This window comes from Panthera onca, chromosome B1 (genome assembly GCF_046562875.1).
Source record: "Panthera onca isolate mPanOnc1 chromosome B1, mPanOnc1 haplotype 2, whole genome shotgun sequence".
Lineage (NCBI taxonomy): Eukaryota > Metazoa > Chordata > Mammalia > Carnivora > Felidae > Panthera > Panthera onca.
Window position 1 is genome coordinate 58,446,980 of NC_138342.1, and position 21,005 is coordinate 58,467,984.

General features: G+C 38.2%; 1 protein-coding gene across 3 annotated transcripts in view; it reads right to left on the reverse strand.

Annotated features, from left to right (window-relative positions):
- Positions 1-21,005, reverse strand: part of ADAMTS3 (ADAM metallopeptidase with thrombospondin type 1 motif 3) — a 260,356-nt gene that overhangs the window by 167,976 nt on the left and 71,375 nt on the right. The gene's annotated exons all lie outside the window — the stretch shown is intronic.

Below are 21,005 nucleotides of genomic sequence, written 5' to 3' on the forward strand. Positions count from 1 at the left end.
TCTAGACAATTCCCTGATTGAGAGTCACCATTGTATTTTATTCAGCTCACACCATGGCATTGGTAGATTTTCACAAATATTTTTTGAATTAATTTTCCACAAAATATAGAGTAGCTTAATCCTTGTTCCCAGCTAGTTTATTGTTAGGCAATCAAGTACAACCTGTATTAAAATAAATTAATGCAATACTAACAGGTAACATGTCAATTTAGGGGAACCTGAGATCTCAGAGACACTAGGTTGGGAAAGGGAAGGGAGGAAGGAAGGAAGGAAGGAAGGAAGGAAGGAAGGAAGGAAGGAAGAAAGGAAGGAAAAGGAAGGAAGAAAGGAAGGAAAGAAGGAAGGAAGGAAGGGTGGAAAGAAGGAAGGGAGGGAGGCAGGAAGAGAGGGATCAACGTAGTAAACCTCATTCACATTCCCAGTTCAACCAATCCTATTTCATGTTTGTACTATTATTAGGTGAATTATTACTCAAAATCTTTGCAGGAGAAAAGAACGCTACTGGTCACTTTGTGGTCCTTTGTGGTCGTTCAACTTTGATCTACAGGGGACCAGTTGCAACCAATACAAGCCTGCAGAAGAACAGCTATTCAAAGGAGCTAGAGTCCTGTACTTATGGAATTGAAACACACAGGTAAATAATCACCCTATGGAATAGTCCTTGTATGTATCACCATATCCCACAAGAAACTTCAAACACAGCTCAGTTATCAGCTGAGGACACGCACTGCACAGCTATTGCTATGTGTCTAAGTAAAAATGAGCCTGGTGCCAACTTCCCTTCAGAGGAGAAAATACAAACACATAAATGCACAGACAGTTCCTTCTCCTGTTCCTAGAAAAACAAATAAGGAAAGAATTCCCTGCTACCCTCACCAAATTCTAAATGGAGAGGGGAAAGAGGTACGCAAATCTCTGTGTGTGACGCATGATAAAAATTTATTCCTCTCATGTCTTTCCAAGATCATAAAAAGTAAGTTGGTAGCTGTCATCATGGTCTTATCCTGGACATTTATGGATAAACATTAAACACCCTGGAGTATTTTTTTCCAATTCAAATCTAAACCCAGGTTTACAATGACTGTCTGTGTTAAAAGTAATGTGTTCACATGTGAATTTCTTGAACTTTTTAAATTCAGGGAGTTATGTGTATGGGCATTTACGTTTAGGTGTATGCTGAGTTTTCTCTCTTTCATTCTCCTTGTTTTGTGGGAAGCTATAAACACATTTTAAGGGATTAAGTGGTCAGTTAACAAAGTCTCACAGATGAAAATGGTGTTTCTAAATACTGGATATAATCAGAGGAAAACAGTATTGCTTATCAAGTTGACTTTGCACGCGGGGAGGCAATCTGAAGGAAGTGAAGAGTAAATTCAGATCACAGTACTAGATCGTTCCAAATTGTCAAAAAGTGGAAACAGGCGAAATGCCCCTCCACTGAAGACCAAGTAAATAAGAGGTGGTAGAACCATACAGTGGGATAATATTCCATAAAAAAAAAAAAAAAAAAAAACGAATGAAGGGGCGTCTGGGTGGCTCAGTAGGTTAAGCGTCCATCTCTTGGTTTTGGCTGAGGTCATGATCTCACAGTTTGTGGGTTTTAGCCCCGTGTCAGGCTCTGTGCTGACAGTGCAGAGCCTGCTTGGATTCTCTTTCTCTCTCCCCTCTTTTTCTGCCCTTCCCTCACTTATGTTCACTCTCTCTCTCAAAATAAATAAATAAACTTTATATATAAAAAAATGTGATGAAGAACTGGTGTGCTACCACATGGCTGCATCTCGAAAACATGTAAATTAAAAGAAGCCAGTCACAAAAGAACTCATATTGTAGGATTCCATTATGCAAAATGCCTACAATAGGCAAATCCACAAGGACAGGAAATCGATGAACGCGTATCTAGAGCTGAGGGAAAAAGACCGTGGGGGGAAATGGGCACTGACTGCTAATGGCTGTAGGGTTTCTGAAGGTGATGAAAACGTTCTAAGGTTAATTATGGCAATGGTTGCACAATTCTGTGAATAGACTAGAAACCACCAAATTTCAAACAGGTGAATTATATGGTAATTATAGTTCAACAAAGCTGTTAAAAAAAAAAAAAAAGACAACACTTTGTAGCAGTAAATGACACAGACATCTACTTCGTGTCTAAAAAAGTCAAAAAAATAAATAATTGCTCATACTTATAAAAATAAATCTGGGAGAATAAAGAGGGAAGCAAAACTGGGAGAAAGAATCCTCCTGAGTCTAATGCCAGAAACTAACCATATTGTGTCTCAGCCAACTCGTGCAGCCACCAAATGTTCTAATAACATGTGGCAAAGTTTCTCCACCTGCTTCAGAACCCCAGTTAAATAAAAAGTCCTTAATACTGGGCAAAGAAGTTCTATAAGAATAAAAGAGAAGGATTTTTTAATGCATTTTATTTGGAAAGGTCGAGTAGGAAAACAGAGCCAATAAGAACCAAATAGCAAAATGTTACTTTTATCAACAGTACCAGTTGTAAAAGATTAGCTAAACAAACATAATGTCTCTGGGGTGGGACCTTCCTTAATAAAATCAAAGGCCCAAACCAGCTAGTGTTAAACCCACTTTAGAAAAATGCTGCCAAGTGCTGTCACCTTAACTCAGGATAAAATTTTAGAAGACAATTTGATTTTCATATTAACCATATTAGGTGCCTTGTCTATGTTTATGAATCATTAAGGAAAGATTTCAGTTAAATATAAAAAGTCCATGAAGAAAATATTGCATACAATGCTTAGGGTATCACTGATTAGAAGAAGCTGCAGATAAATTAAAACAGACTAAGGGATTAGTATCTATCAGGGTACTTAGAGTGCTGAGTAACAGAGAACTATAAGAAATGGAAACAGGAAACGATAAGAAGTTATGTGGAAGGAGTGCTCAGCTGTTCAACTTGACCTCAAGGATCCTAGGACTTTCAGTCTTTCAACTTTGTACCCCATGCTCCAATCTCTCTGAACATCTCCAAGCTGAGCACAGCAGTTCTAGGTGACGGCTACTGACAAGTCCATGTTCAAAAAGTAAAAAGAAGAAAAAGAAGGAAGGAAGGAAGGAGGGAGGGAGGGGCATCAAAGCAAATAAGGCACTTTCTTTTATTTAGGAAAGTCTTTTCAAGCATCCCCTGGCTGACTTCCCCTCAGCTCATGGGGCCAGGATTGGCTGTATGACCATGCTTAAACCAAACCCTATCAAAGAAAATAAAACCACAATGAGTGGTTCATTCTAACCATGATTTGCCCCTGGAGCCGGGGAGGAGAGGTCATCCCCCAAAATCAACTGGGAGGGTAGAACAATGAATAAAGTCAGGGCTCTTCTAGGACGGAAGGTGAGCAACCATCATAAGGGAAATGTGATCAGAGTGCTGAGTGATCCAAACACCATCTCACATGAAGAACAAATAAAGTAAGGCTGTTTAACCTTCAGAGGGAAAGGCTACGAGGATGTCTTCAAATATGCAAAGGAACATATGGAAGAAAAGATCCCCCATCAATCTGAGGCTTTACAAACTACAGCTCTCCAATCATGTATTCAGGGCAGACCCGTGAGAGAGCAGTAATTAGACTATTCCCACCAAAGTAGACTCACCACCTCCTGAGAACATAGTCTTTGGATAGAGGGTTGAACTAGCTAATCTAAGTTTGGCTGAACCAAGTATGTAACTTACTTCCTCATCTGCCTTAACAAATCTGCCAATTCAAGTTAAAAACCTAAAATGATGTTTGTAAATGGCAAGAAAATAAACAGCCTTTTCTCAAATTTGCCACATAATAAAGAAAATAAAGGAAATTCAGAGGGGCCTAAAGTAATTGTAAACATCAGTGCCATTTTCTTTTCATCCTTCTTGTGTTCTTCCCTCACATCCCCATCCCTATCACAGGCAACTCTTCCAGTGGTTGGTCTAAGTAGAACAGATTGCAGATCAAGCAAGGGCTCTAGTCTCAGCCAGAATTTACTAAATAAATACCAATATCTGAGAATTCCTTATGCCTTTCTTCGCTGTTACTTCAACTGCCAACATGAACGAGCAAAAGGAGCAATGAAAGAAGCTGCCATGAAGACCATGGGAGGAGCCCCTTCCTTCCAATCACATCCCTCTTCTCTTCCAAGGCCTTCTTTCCAATTTCCACTCTGACCTATTTTTATGCAGTTAATATTGATGATTGTTTAGACAAATAATATGATCTCAACCCAAATTTATTTGGCTTTAGGAACAGAACTTCAGTCAATTTTGAGCAGAGTTATTAAGTTTATATTCAATTATCATAGTATTAGAGTCAGGACATTCTCCCCCGTACCACATTTGAAAATAATTTAACAAAATGTAGATGTGAAATTTACTTAGGTTGTTGCTGTATTCCAAAACAACTCAGATTTTGAGATGTGAAATGAGAAGGACCTAAATTTAATTGAGAAAAGTCTTTCATCCAAACTTCTTCATCTTAATCATTTACATCTTCATTTACACATTCGACGGCAGATATTATAAAGAGCACAACTGGCTCTAAAAGGCAAAACTTCTTACCTTAATGCGGCAATTGTTAGAGAAAGTTAGTCTTTTCCTTTGTTTCAGAGAGGAAAATCCAGTCACCCCCATGTAGCTCACATCTAAAAATGTAACCACTTCTGTCTGCTGCCTGGAGATTTCACCAGTGCCATACTTGCCAAGAGCATCATGTTGCACGTACACAGAATTTTCTCACCAAACACCTAAACCTATTGTTTCCATTAAATAGTTAATTCTTGAGTATAAATCCAGTGGTAACTTCCCTATTTTTCTCTCACCTGATCTTCTGTCTGTCCTGTATGCCCTTCATCTTATCGCTCACTCCCTAGAGAGGAAGCTAACCAAGTTAAAGGTTCAGGCACTTTACTTGATTGGGCCACTGCTGGGGCCCAGGGAGAGGCCCTAACAGTGTTTCCATGATGCATTTTAAGTTTGCAAAAATAAGACACTTAAACCCCAACTTGTTAAGACTGCAGCCTCTTTCACTTTGACATCCTCTCTACCACACTTGAGCTTATGTGGGGAGGCCATGGCAAGCATTTTCAGGATCTGTACAGACAGAAATTCAGTGGGGTATATATTCATTATGGGTCCAGTGTGATAGATTTCTGTGGTTCATAGTAACTTTCTTGTATACTTCAATTATTGCTAGTTGTCCACAGGGTAAAACTATCTTGCTGAATGATGACACAAAAACATTAGTAACAAACTAGTTTATGAGTGTCATCAAGTCCAAGATCATTTGTGATTAGTCACTGTGTGTGAAAACTTGAAATGCCCTGAAATCACAGAGTTCACATATGAGAGAAGTTTGATAGATGTGTCCCACATTTTGGCCATAATCCTAAAAACTTATATGATATCATCAGTCATAGGCAGTGTTGCTACATTATCAGTCATAGGCAGTGACATTAAAATAACTTCTTTAATTTTATCAATAATAAAAATATAATCTTGATGGGTCATAATAATATCTTTCCACTCTCTCTGTAGACTATTACATTACAAAATTGTTATCATATGAAGAAGCAATCCATGAGTAAGTACCCTCCCTCAAAAAAAAGTAGAGGAAAGAGTATTACATAAGTATAACATGTGTTTTGGTTAATAAAATTGTTTTCTCCTGAATTTTGTGATATTTGTGGCATTTTTTTAGTTCTGTACTTTGTAATTTCTCCTGATTTCCCTCTCACTCTAAATGATCACATTAGTACTTATTTTTGTATTAATAGTTCTATATAATTTATCTTTAAAAGGAACTCCACATTGATGAAACTTCAGATCCTACAAAACCTAGAGCCACCTTTGTCTCATTCTTGAAAATGCTATTTTTCCTTGGCTTCTGGGAAATCATACTCTCCTCAATTTCCTCCTACCTTACTGACAACTCCTTCTCAATATCATTTACTAAATCCTTCTCTAAACCATAAAAGCAGAGGTGCATTCTGGGCTGCCTCCTCCTTTCTGACAATTTGCTTCCTTTAGGTGACCCCATCCAATTTATGGCTCTAAAGAGCATCTTCCAACTGTTAATACCACCTAATCTCCCGCTCTAATCTCTTTGTGAGGCTCTGTCTTGGTTACACAGCTGTCTACTCAACATCTCCACAGAACTTCTTTTTTTTTTTTTTTTTTTTTTTTTCAACGTTTATTTATTTTTGGGACAGAGAGAGACAGAGCATGAACGGGGGAGGGACAGAGAGAGAGGGAGACACAGAATCGGAAACAGGCTCCAGGCTCTGAGCCATCAGCCCAGAGCCTGACGCGGGGCTCGAACTCACGGACCGTGAGATCGTGACCTGGCTGAAGTCGGACGCTTAACCGACTGCGCCACCCAGGCGCCCCCCCCACAGAACTTCTAAAGGAGTCTCAAACTCTCCATGGCCAAAATAGAACTCTTGAGTTTCCTATCTAAGCCCACTGATCCCCCAGTGGTCCCCACTCAGGAAATGGCCCACCAGGCTTTTCCTCACATCTAAAATCTGAAAGTTATCCCGGTTTCCTCTTCCTCCTACTCCACATGTCACATTCACCAGCAAGTCTTGTCAAGCTCCCCTCAAAACATGTCCCCAATCCATTCCTTCTTTGCATCCCCCTCATTTCTACCATAATCCAAGCCACCATCATCTCTCACCTGGAAAACATGAGCCTCTGCCTTTGACTCTTGGCACCCCCAACCCCATTTCATGTACTACACAGACAGGTGATCTTCCCCTTCCCCTTCCCCTTCCCCTTCCCCTCCCCCTCCCCCTCCCCCTCCTCCTCCTCCTTTTAAGTAAATCGTACTATATCATTTTTCTCCTTAAAATGCTCCATGGACCCCCATGGAATTCTTTTTTTTTTTTTATTCTGGCTTACAAAGCCATACAAGGTCTGGCTACTTCCAATCTTTTTGATTTTGTCTTCTAACAGCATCCCCATAGCTCACTGACCTTTTTTAAGCAGTCTTCTGCCCCAGATATGTTTTAGCAGTCTTCTGCACCAGCAGTCTTCTGCACCTGATCCTCCTGATTTTCCTCACATCTTGCACTTTCTTTTCTTTCAGTTTGCAACTTAAATATTATGTCCTCTTGACCATCTCCTATACCTCAGTCATTTCTTGCCACATCACCCTATTTTATTTCTCTGCATCACAGTTAGACCACTGCTAACCTGATAGTTTTCTTGTACGTTTATTGGCTTACTATCTGTCTCTCCCTAGAAACCTTGTATGACATTTTCACTGTGAATGTCCCCACAACCTGGAACAGTGTTTCACATACCTTCTTAAGCCCTCAATACATTGTTCTGAAAAATGGCACTAATGATCTTGACTATGTGTATCTATGACTCCAGGTTTGTCTCAAAAAATTATACTGTTTGGTTGAAAAAAGGGTGGACAAAGCTGATATTACACCTTTATTCACATGAGTACTGCTTGGAATGATAATTTTTTCACGTCAGAGAAGCAATGAACCATATAATTGGCTTTTGTGGTCATAAATATGCTCCGGGAGCCATTGGACCAGTCTTTGGAACTACTGAAATCATGTAAGGCCCTACTGCCCTACAAAAACACACTGTATTTTGTTTTTCAGGTGAAATTTGTTTATTGTGTCTTTGTAAGAGACATGTTACAAAAACTTACATTTAATACACTGTATGAATATCCCCAAATTGCTGTTCTTTGTGGAATTCTTTCACAACCTGGTGTTTTATCATGCCTGTGTAGAGGTAGCAATTGGTTTGTCTTAGAGAAGTTTTCCTAAGCTTTCAATGGTGACAATGCCACAAATGCATGTAAAGTCTGCCATGATTATGCCATCTAAGAAAGTCTATGGTAAACTACAATGTCTGTGGCAAATGTCTTATTACTACAAAAGCATAGACTCCATGAAGCTTTTCTCAATCAGTATTGCTGGTCCATTCCATTTGGGTGACTGGTCATCACCACCAGCTCTCTTGCCTCCCTTGCTAGAAAGGCACAGGAGGAACCAGACATATATAAAAACAGTATATGACCATTGCCACCCATCACTACCCTCAGAAAAAGAGAAAGTGGGAGGAATAGGAGAGGGGGTTCAGGGAGGAAGACAAAAAGGAAAACAAAAACAGGAAGGAAAGAATGAAAACAGGAAGAAAGAAGGAAGGAAGGAAGGAAGGAAGGAAGGAAGGAAGGAAGGAGGAAGGGTGGGAAGGAAGGAGAGAGAAATGTAGAAAAGGAAGAAAGGAGGGAAGGAGAGAAAAAAGGAAGGAAAGCAAGAGTATCAAATAAGATGTTCCAAAAGAAAATAACACTAACACACAATTTCCATTATTTTCACTGTAGAGACAGAGTGCAGACAAGTGAAAGGATAGCATACGTTTTCATGAAATCATCTACAGACCTTTAGGGGTGTCAAAGCCTAATTCTGGCTAGAGAAGTCAGCCAGATACTTCAAACTGGAGAGGATCAAATCTGACCCAAACCTGGCTAGATCCACAGATTCTTGAAGGTCAAGTAACACTTACACAAACCAACAGCCTGGCTAAAGTGGATTTGAGCTACCCAGAACAGATGTCAGTTTAAAAAAAAAAAAAAAGGCAAAAACGAAAACCGTTGTTAATGAGAAAAGAATGACACAGATTTCTCAATCATGTCTGAGGTCATTTCTTACTGGCAGATTCCAAATGGTAGCAAACCATGAGTATACTAGATTAGCAGTCAAAAGAAAATACATGAAACTTAAATTTTAAAAGATAGGTATAGAAGCACTAGTGGAAAAGCTAGCACTACTCCAATGCCAATAGATTTAGAAATGAGGCCAATGAGATTTTATGACACAAAGTGAGCAATTTTCAGACCCAGAAATTTGTAACTACAGATACAGAAATAGAATGATACCAGGGAAGGGGGGGGGGGGGGGTGTTACAGTAACTTGCCTCCAAATATTTTTCAAATTTTCAAAGTAATGAAACCAAAATATATTTCTCAGATTTTTCATAAATAAGTTATGCATGTTGTAGGAAATACAATCTACCCACTGTGTTCATATGTAAATGGAGCATTATTGAAGATTTTAAACAGATTTTAAACCTGAAAAACAATATTTTTCAGGTTTAAGGGATTTTTCCCTTTATTCAAGGAGTCACATTTATAAAAACAGAAACTGACTGCAAAAATAAAAGCTTGTGTTTTGAAATCTTAAAAAGCATTGGCCTGCTATAAACTTCATCATCTGTAAAGTATCATCTATAACAGATCATGTTATATCTATAATATATTTTCTTTGTTAACATAATTAATATACCGTAATTTAATAAATACTGTCATAGTATGTATAACAGTCCATGAACATATGTGGGCATTATTTCTTTCATAAAACTGTTCATTCTCTTTTTTCTCACAAACAAAATCGTCCCAATTGTTCCAGTACAATCTGGAACTTACGTAATTTACATTTGATATTGCTTCGAAATGAAACTGTTTGCTTGAGCTGCATTTTGTGCCTAGGTAACAGCTCCTTTAGCACAAGAGCCCACCAGCCAGTAAGATCTTTGCTTTCGATGTGCCTCAGCAACCAGCCTCTTCTTTTTTTCTTTTCTTTTTTTTTTTTTTAAAGTAAGCTCTATGTCCAGCATGAGGCTTGAACTCACCACCCTGAGATCAAGGAGTCACACGCTCTACCTACAGAGCCAGCCTGGTGCCCCCAGCTTTAATCTTTCAACTAAATGTCATTCTTTTTTTTTAATTTTTTTTTAATGTTTTCATTTATTTTTGAGAGAGAGAGACAGAGCACAAGCAGGGGAGGGACAGAGAGCAAGGGAGACACGAAATCTGAAGCAGGCCAGTCTCTGAGTTGTCAGCACAGAGTCCAACGTGGGGCTCAAATTCATGAACGATGAGATCATGACCTGAGCCGAAGTCAGACACCTAATCAACTGAGCCACCCAGGTGCCCCCTTTTCAAGTAAATTCCTTAATAAATCAAATTCAGTACTGGTCTGGGTCACCTACCGTTCTCATAACACAATGCAGACCGAAGCCAATTTTCTGTTATCTGGGGTGCTGGCCTCTCTGCAGTACGGTTGGCCTTAGTCATACACTCCTATGAAGCAGGACAGGTTCCCTTGCCTTTGGTACTCTCCCACAACCTCTTTCAAAGCCTCTCCCACAGTTTTGATCTTACAGACAATTTGTTATAAAATAGTTTGCTGTCGAAAGGACTAGAACTACTAAATTAAAGAAACCCACAGGAATACGGAATTGTGATTAGAAAATATATAGTAATAAGGAATGTAATCACATCACTAATTATATTATCATTAATATGCTCATATTAATAAAATATAGGACCAAGTCTGGATTAAAACCACCCACTGCAAGTATAAATTGTTGAAAAGAGGTTTGTAGTGGTTTAGAACACAAGCTTTGGTGTCTGGCAGACCCAAGGAGAAATCCCAACAACTTCAGCTTTCTCTGCAGAATCGGGATTCGTACAGTAACTACCCCAGAGTGGCTTCAAGGATGGATGGCACAGGGCTTAACACGAGCTTGACACAAGGCACTTAACACCTATTATCTGGTTGTTCTAAGCATTCAGTAGGCTTTGTCATAGATAATATCACCCTAGTTTAAAAATTACCTCAATAAAAGATGACAGATAGAAGACGACCAGGGGAAGAGCATTAGTAGCAATAGCAGGATGAAACAAAGGTTGAAACAGTCCATGGTGCTTGGCCTGGATGTGTGGGACTAGGGAGGGGGAAACGAGGTTTGAAATGTGTGAAGCCAGAATCTGGACTGTGGAATAGTCTTCCTATCTTCAGATGTGGAAAATTTTAAGTAAAGGCACTGATTTTCATCAACGCCTGCTCAAAACGGAAACTCTCCCCTATGCAAAGTATATTTGAAAATACAACCTATATAACTATGAATGCTGCATACTGGTTTTACTCTCTTTTGATGAGAAATGTGTGAGATCGAATTTATCCGAATTCCTGCATTTGAAAGGCACAACCCAGTAGCAGTACCACAAATAGTGCAGGTGATGATGTGCACATACAATCACCAATTATCAATAATAAAACACAAATTCTGATTAACCATGCTAGAAGAAAAGCTGACTTGACTTTCCATATTCTCTACAAAAATGATATTGTGCAATCACTGACAGAGAGGCAAAGTAAGGGAGCCAAAAAATGGAGGAAAAAAAAAAACATACAGAAATATGTCAAGCAGTTACTTAATAAAAATATTTTGTTTCTCCTGGAATTTGTGATATTAGTGGTATTTTGTCAGCTTTATCAAATTTGTAATGTTTATGATTTTTTTCTCCTGCCAAATATTCACTATTGTATCTATTTTTGTATTGATAAAGTTGTATTGATTTTTCTAAACTGTGGTCTGCAAAATCATACAAGTTTCAGTCCCCGCAAAATGTGAACCACCCAACTTTAGTAGACCCTGTATACCTTGCACACTTTTTATAGTGAATTGCTTCAATGTCTGTTATATCCTATAATCAAAGAAGAAATACATTTTAAACCGTTTCTTTTTTTTTTTTATAAATTTTTTTTTAACGTTTATTTATTTTTGAGACAGAGACAGAGCATGAATGGGGGAGGGTCAGAGAGAGAGGGAGACACAGAATCCGAAACAGGCTCCAGGCTCTGAGCGGTCAGCACAGAGCCCGAGGCGGGGCTCGAACTCACAGACCGCAAGATCATGACCTGAGCTGAAGTCGGACACTTAACCGACTGAGCCACCCAGGCGCCCCCATTTTAAACCATTTCTAAATGATCTTTAAAAGTATTCAGATCTGGGGTGCCTGGGTGCCTCAGTCAGTTAAGCGTTCGACTTCAGCTCAGGTCATGATCTCACAGTCTGTGAGTTTGAGCCCCACATGGGGCTCTTATGCTGACAGCTCAGAGCCTGGAGCCTGTTTCAGAATCTGTGTCTCCTTCTCTCTCTGCCCCACCCCCTGCTTGCGCTGTGTCTCTCTCTCTGTCTCTTAAAAATAAATAAACATTAAAAATTTTTTAAAAAGTATTCAGATCTGCTGAAAATGCTATATAATTCACTTACACCCACTTATTCTTACCAGTGATTACTTCCTCATGATCCCTACCTTCCCGGCTAGGCCACCATTTGAAGAGGAACTATTTTCTGCATACCACACTGCTTAGAACAGTGGGCTGATCTTGTATTGTTAGTTCATTATTTATATTTGTATGTTCGCTTTTTCACTGTTCTGCTTTTAAACAGAGCACTCACTGTGTCGCCTCCAAACCAACACAGGGAGGAATTACAAAAGGATCAAAAGACATAAGAAAGTCCTTGAGAAACTTACTAAAGTGAACATACCCGGAATGGCATTTATTGGAAGATCACAGTCTTAAATTGGTAGAAATAACCATGGAAGGAAAATACCCAAAATGTAAACAGTAGAGGTCTTTGAGTTGTAGGGGTGTGAGCATTTTTTTTCTTTTTGGAGGTTTGAAATATCTTTTAACATGTCTAAATGCTAAATGAAATAAAGATGTGCCACAGTTATAACAAAAAACAAATGAAGTAAGCTTTTATCTAGTAACCTGAAATGCCCTATGTTAGTGAGTGAATTTTACTGGGCTCTGTTTGCTCATTGTTAATAGGCATTACTTACAAGAAACTGGCAGAACAAAGCCAGGATTAGAGACAAGTCATTTACATTTATGGGTTGAAACTCATTAAACAAATAAACAGTAATGATACTCTCATTCATCTGCAATATAAGGGAACAAAATCAATCTTATTTTTATAGGTTTGGAATGTTCAGCAATCTGGTATCTAGTCAGGCAGAGAAGAATGAGAACTGCTCCAAATTAGATATTACATGCTTCTTGAATTACTTAATATAGATTTTTGGATTTTTAAAATAGAAATAGTTGCTTTGCTTTCAATGGAATGCAGTAGTTCCTAGGTAAGTCACTAAAACTGGGAGTGTCACATGATGCTTCCATGTCACCAAATGAATGAACATTTTCTGAGGACTTAGTATGTGCTAAGAACATTGCCTGCTCTATCCCTGGTCTGTAGGTACACTACTATTCCCTTTCCCCTGAGTTGTAAAGGTGACAGAGATAACCAGTGGCAAGTGTAAGATAAACAGATTCTCCAGCCTGGATGTTTACTATGTGGGTCTGTCTTAGGTTCGAATCATGAAAGACTGATTCAAAACCAACCTTTATCCTTAAAACATAGAGCACACTTTACATCCTTCTTTCATACTCTGATTTCATTCATGAAAGAAACTCATCATCTCTGTTAGGCAACTATGAGAAAGGCAAGTTGCTGTGACTGATCTTTTGGAGATAGGATGCAGAGCAGAGGGTAAGGAACAACAGAGGCCAGGGAGTCCCTGGCATTGATTGACTGCTAACTTTTTCACTTCAGTGACTGAAGTCTATCCCACACTGACATGAGAGCAGGGCTTTAATAGGGTAAGTCTAAGTCTGGCAATATTTGGAGGTGCAGTTGGTGGTTCTCGTGGTGATAAAGAGAAAGAAAACTGATAACTTAATTTTCTTACTGTCAGGAGAATAGACGGAATCCTGGAGCTGTGTTTAACATTATTAAAGTATAGGATATACATCGCTGAAATAACAGGTTTCAAATATCCAGTTCACACAAGCCAATTATCCCAGAGGTCTACATTCTCCAATTATAGTGTACCCCCCTCCCTCCCTCCCTCCCTCCCCTTCCTCTGAAATAAGGCCACATATGCAACTAGAGATTAAATGATCACAATGTTAATTAAAAACAAAGACTAAAGGCCCACGGGCTCCTTGCCTGAAAGACAGTAGCAGATGAAAAATGCTAGAGGTAAGCACAGGAAACTGACAAAATAATAGGAACAGTTTGCTCAAAAAGTTAAAAATAAAAATTCCATATGATCCAATAATTCCACTACTGGGTATTTACCCAAAGAAAACAAAAACATTAATTTGAGAAGACATATGCACCCCTATGTTGATGTTTATTTCAGCATTATTTATAATGGCCAAGATACGGAAGCACCTCAGGTGTCTATTGATAGATGAATGTATAAAGAAGATGTGGTGTATATTGTGTGTGTGTGTTATAGTGTGTGTGTGTGTGTGTGTGTGTGTGTGTGTGTGTATATACACACACACTATATACACACTATTGAATATTACTCAGCCATAAAAAAGGATGAGATCTTGCCATTTCCGACAACATAGATGAATCTAAAAGGTATTAGGCTAAGTGAAATAAGTCAGACAGAGAAAGACAAATACCCTATAATTTCACCTATATGTGGAATCTAAAAACAAAACAAATGAATAAAGGCACAAACAAAAAGCAGAAACAGACCTATAAATACAGAGAACAAACTGATGGTCGTCAGAGGGGAAAGAGTAGGAGGGATGGGCAAAATGGGTGAAGGTGAGTGGGAGACATAGGCTTCCAGCTATGGGGTGAATAAGTCATGGGAATAAAAGGTACAGCATGGAGAATACAGTCAATGGTATTGTAGCAGTGTTGTATGATGACAGACGGTAGTGACACTTGTGGTAAGCTTAGCATAACAAGTAAAAGTGTTCAGTTACTTGGGGGCACCTGGGTGGCTCAGTCAGTTGGGCATCCGACTTTGGCTCAAGTCATGATCTTACCATTCAAGAGTTCAGGCCCCGCGTCGGGCTCTGTGCTGACAACTCATAGCCTGGAGCCTGTTTCAGATTCTGTGTCTCCCTCTTTGTCTCTCTCTCTCAAAAATAAATAAACATTAAAAAAAAGTAAAAATAAAAAATAAAGGTGTCCAATTACTATGTTGTACACCTGAAACCAGTGAACCATTGTGTGTCAATTATACTGAAATTTTTGAAAAAAGAAAAAAGAAGAGGAACAGAAAATATGGTCAAAATAAGTATCTAAAAGGTCTAGTATTGAGTTGTAAGTGGTTAAATAAAAGCAGATGGGGTTTTCAGAATAGGGATATTTTATAACTCTCTTTGGGTCCAGTTTTTTTGGGGGGAATTTGAATGAGTTATGATTCAATGAATAACTAAATGAATGATGAAAACTATGAACTCGTTTAAAAAGTGGTCCTATAACACAGTGTTTCACACTACTCCAGGCTTTGCTAAGATACCCTGAAGCCTTCTCCATGGACTCCAGGTGAAGGACTTCTAAAGTAAACAGTGGTCATGATTTTAAATAGGTACTTAGTGGCACCTCCAGATATCATAAAGGGTTTCTGCTGACGGTGCCACACCATTTTCAATTAAGAGCAGGACTAAATGTAACAAGAACCTTGAAATAACACTTAACTACTCTATGGGAAATTGTGACCACACTGATGTAATTTTATCAAGTTCACTTTGTTTACTGCCCAGAGGATATCAACTGCCAAAAACTAGCAGAACATAGGAAATATTAATGAAAAATGCTAACAAAAAGCAATTTTGTATACAAAATATCCTTTTGAGTTCTCAAAAGTACATACTATAAACTATGAAATATAAAAAAACTACAACTAGATAAGGAATGTATTAGGCACATTCTGAACCAGAATCCATCTTATTTTGATTAACTTTGGAGTTGAGGGAAGAACTCTGTTCAAGGAAGAGGCCTAAGATTATAGGGGACAGACTGAAACCAGGGGGTACAGCTTTGATGGAACTGGTAACTATGTGTTCCATACAGAGATATTAGAGATTGGCTTTCCCAATGTATAGCAATACCTGGTCATCAAGGATATTTTGGATAAAAGTTAAAAATTTATTTATTTAATATTTCAACTCTGAAATGGTTTTACAAATCCACATGATTTGAAAGGAAGAGCCTTTTAAAAATAAATCCTTAAGGATCAGTATAAAATTATCAAAATCAATGTATTTAGCATAGCATCATGATTAAGAGTCTAGGGTTTTAAAGCTGGACAGACCCAAGTCTGAACATTTTCTCCACTTCTAAGGAAAGCTTCATTTAATTCCTCAAAACCTCAGTTTCATCATCTGGGATAGTAATAAGATTAAATGAGAAAATGCAAAAGAAATTCAGTGCCTTGTGCATATAAAAATCTCAATTACACTTATTATTACTAACAGCTATCATCCTAATATCAATAATGACACTATTATCATAGAGTTATGTTATCAAGGAAAGATTTTAATATTTCAAATTTCTAAATAAAACCAGGAATAGTCCAATATTAAGAGCCTTTCCTTTTTCTTTTTAAACTGGTCATAAGCTGAATTTTCATCTAGATTCGGTCATCTGAAATAGTCACAAATCTCTTTTTCTGTTTACTGAAGCTGTCAAGATGAATTTTTTAGTTTATCTTGCTCCTCTATAGAGTTACAGAGCTCAGAAAGGGATGATAGCTATGTAACATATATCATATGACTATGTAGTGTATGTTTTAAAAATCTGAAACAACTTCAAAGCCACTAGAATTTCAAAAAAATTAAAGAAGGAAAAAAATAGGCTTCAATAATGTCAAAGTTTTAGAGACCCCCACATGAAGATTTAAAAAAAAAAAACAACTTGCAATAATAATCAGTGTCCAAGACCAAAGATCTACTAATTCTTTTAAAAATTCTAGAGATTCATAATTTATAATAAAATCATATATTCATAAAATCCACAAACATACTACAACCATACAGAAAAACAGGCCTACAATTGAAAAAAACAGTTTGTTACCTATATCTAATTTGGAAAATACTTTTAGCTATAATGTGTCAGGAAGAACTTGCGCTGGGCAAGGTAAAAAATACCTTTATTTACTTTATAAGACCAAAGGAATATTCAAACATTGAAGGCATAATTATAAACAATGTTACCTACTCACAAATCAAGAGATACAAAAATGTCCACAGTCTTTGACAAAGATTATCTTCCTGTGGGAATTCATTATAAGACCATGAATCAAAGGAATCATGGAGCCATGGATGTTCAGATGTATACTCAGCACATCATTACCTGTAATATCAACAACCAGAAAGAAGCTAAATGTCTTATAATAAAGCAAAGGCTAAATAAATTTGGAATATTTAATTAACACCAACATATATGTGTTGAGCACGTTCTATATGCCAGGGACATAACTAGGTAACATGTGATAGCCTTGCTCCCAACACAGTCTAATTCTCACTTATGAATTTGATGAAATATTATAAAGGTATTTAGTAGGAAGGATGTAAAACAAAAGAGATAAATCTTTGTAGTAGAAGTTAATATATAAAAAAATGAAAAAGAAAATATGAAATATAGTTGTTTAATTCACATAAAATGTCGATAGAGTGGAAAGAAATACACTCATGAAAAGAATAATTAGTAGTTAATTATAGGGTGCTCACTAATCCATTATCACCAATGTCAATTTGACAGGCTATTTCTCACGCCATCTGTTATGCATCAAACATCATCCTTAAGCATTTTTTTTTTAGTGGACAGGAGATATTTTCTTCTGTCAATTCCATCTGTTTGTAGCATCACGTGCTATAGCAGCACCAGAAATGCTACTGTACGTAGAGAATGGATATAAGCAACTAATGGAGATTCAGAAATTGACACACCTATCCCTTCTGAAAGAGCCTGGTGAAAGAGAGAATTTTAAATACACTCTTAACGACAAACGATAAAACCCCAAGCTCATACTCTTTTAACACCTGTATGAAAACAAATCTAACTTGTCTGTTCAATCCTTCAACCACATAATGAAATGTTTTCTTATTCCCTGATCTTTGGCTAACCTAACGATTTCATTTACTTGAGCTAAGTGATGCGTTTACTACATATAATCCAGTTTTCACCCAAAGTTTTATGAAAAGTACTAATAAATATTTCACAGGTGCAAGATTGATGGACTTCCCTGTCCTGGTCTAACTAGCCACATGTTGAAGGATATTATCAGGAAAACAATCATCATTTCCATTCTTCACTTAATCCTTTATTGTTCCTTCTCTTTTCTTACTTATTCAGTCATTCAACACACATTTATCATGCACTTACTATATCCTGGATAGTCTTCTGAGCACTGAAGGTTAAGCAGTGAATAAGAAAAAAAAAAAAAAAAAAAAAATCTCTGTCCTCATAGAACTCACACTGCAATCAAGGAAGTATGAAATAGAAATAGAAATAAAAATGATTTCAGATCGCAGTAACTGCTATGAAGAAATAAAGCAGGTGAGTGGTCAAAGAGTGACAGGAAAAGGGACTTGCTGTTTTGATTCTTTTGAGAGGGGACATTTGAGCAGAAGCCTGAATAAAGTGAGGGATTGATACATTCACCAACCTTAGGGGACTATCAACACCTGTAACAACTTAAGCAATATTATATACCCCTCTTGAGAAACATAAACCAGAGAGATAATTTATACTGTTTCCTTTCTGTGCTGTTAATTCTAAAAAGTCTAGTCACAGCCCAAGGCAAGGCTTGTGGAACAATGTATAGTCACTAAGACTGACAGCCAAAGGCTAGCCTAATCCCAAGCACAGCGAACAGACACGAGTGCATTTTATACAAGTGTACCTAGTCCGTAGCTCTGAAATGCTCAAATTCTCAAAAACCAGACACCTTCATATTTTCACCAGGTTATCTATGCTTCAGTGACATCACAAATAGAACATATATTTTAATCACTTGAAGAAAAAAGAAATTCTATCTAGATCAAAGAAAGAATTAGACAAAGCCACAATGAAGAACAGGGCTAATTATTCTAATGAAGTGTCTTGCCACAGGTCCCCAAATCCCTAACTACACTACATTCTCCATCCTGCCCCTAACCATTGCCACTGCCCCAAAATAGTGGTGGGATTTAGGTAATTTTTTTTTCTCATTTTCTTTTTCAGTGTTATTAAATCTATTTTGGATATTCAAACAGGCAAATTTTTAAAAATGAAGTATTTGGCAAGGGTGTTTTTTTTTTTTTTTTAAAGAAAAATTTCCTCTTCCACATCTCGACATCTATTTTTTTTTTTTTAACTTGGCCAGTTACAGGTGGCTAGCAGCAAAGAGCTCTACCCTGCCATTAACCAAATAGAAGCCTCACTGAAAAGGATCAAGAGCTCTGTGTTTCATCAATTTAACATCCCAACATTAGCACCAGCCAAGCAGACACAGCCCAGCTGCCAAGACAAACAAATGGGGCTTGGCAGAAGGGGGGCCAGTTTCTGGAGACAGCCCTCCAGTCTAAACTTCTTAAGGAGTCGGTATAAACGTGCTTTTATTGAAAGGGTGCTGCTCCATCGAAAAAGCACAGATTCAGTTCAAACACTGCCACCTTTCATGGGTGGTGTTGGCTTAAGGTGTGTGCAGCTCAGTGACTGTACAAAACCTGCGTCACTGCTACCTGTTGCTCGCTTTTTTAATCTCCAAACCAAAACTTTTGGAGCCACACTGAACACTGGCTGTTTTATCAAAAAAGAAAATAAGAGTGAAGAAGGATGCTGGACCACAGGGCCTTTCCCTGCCTCCACCCAACCTCATCCAAATAGGGAGTAACCGTAGGTGAATAAATGATTATAGGTCCCCTCTGTTTCTCTGGCCTGGAGGACAGATTTAAATTTAGTATGGGCCATCCCCCTTCCTCATTCCTCTACTTAGTCTCTCTGCGACCAGACATTTTCTGAAAGGTTAAGCCTCTTGGGAATGGTCGGGGCTGGGGGGAAGGGGCTCAGTTTTAAAACCTACAAAAACTGAAAATATTTTACAGAAAATTCTAAACCTTGAAATGTAACTTTCAAAACTTACCATTGACAAACATTTACTGAACACCTACTCTGTGCTGAACTCTGGGTAAGGTGCTGGGGGATACGAAAGGGAATATGGACTCACTCTCCTTATGGATCTAGCAATCGAATTCAGTCAAATAATTCTGGCAACAACTAAAAATAAAACTTACAGCATCCTGAAAGCTGGAGAGGTTTGGGTTCCCAAGAATGTGCAAAAAGAATCTCTATAAAGTATTGTACCAGAATTCCATGAGCCAGTTTGGAAAGGTAGTCTCATTGCTTAATGTTCAAACTGCATAACCTTCATCCTAGAAGTTTTAGGCATTTATGTAAACTGTGTGTCACCCAAAGAGGATTCAAGTAGTCACAGTAACAATGAACTGCCCTCACAGGAGTGGCAGGAGTATTTCATTCATCCATCCTCTAAGTACTGGGCTTCTAAGATGTACCAAGTGCTCCCCTCTAGGTCCTGAGAATATGATGAAAACGCCCCCACCCCCTGAAGTTTACAAGCCAGGTGGACAGAGAGAATATTACTAAGTTATTAAGTGAACAATATTGCTCAGAGGGGGTGACAATTTCAATGATAAAAATGAGCCTGAGCCCTGGGAAGATTTGGGGTGAAGGGACAAGTACTGGGAACACTCTTAAGGGAGGGTCGTCTAGGGAAGCTTTTCTGCAGAAGTAGTACTTGAGCAAAGATCTGAAGGAGCAACAGGAGCCAACCATGTAGAAGGAGTGGCTGGCAGAGGGAGCAGCAAGAGGAAGAAATGAGCTTAATGAGTTCCAGGAAGAACAGGAAGGCCAATGTGGCTGGAATGCAGTTACCCAGGGCGGAGTGGCAAGACTAGGGTCAGTCTCAGCCAAGGTCCAGATCATGGAAGGCCTTGTAGACCACGGAAAGGAGTTTGGATTTTATTCCGATGGTTATGGGAGATGATGGAGGGTGGGAGGGTTCAACAGGGGAGGGGGGAGATTAACATGATCTGATTTACTTGTTTTTAAAAGCCAGTCTGGCTGCATTCATTTATCCAAATATTTGTTGCTTATTTACTATATTCTAGATCCTGGAGATAGAGGAGTCAACAACAACAACAACAAAAAAAAGGCAAAATCTCTACTTTCATAAGGCGTGGGCATAAGATGGAGAGTCTAGGGGCAATGAACACAAAGGCAACAAATAAGTTTAATATGTCCACTGATAAAAATTCTAAAGAGAAAAAGAGAATGAAGAGGTGGGATCAGATAATGGAAGACAGGTTTTTCAGATAGGTTG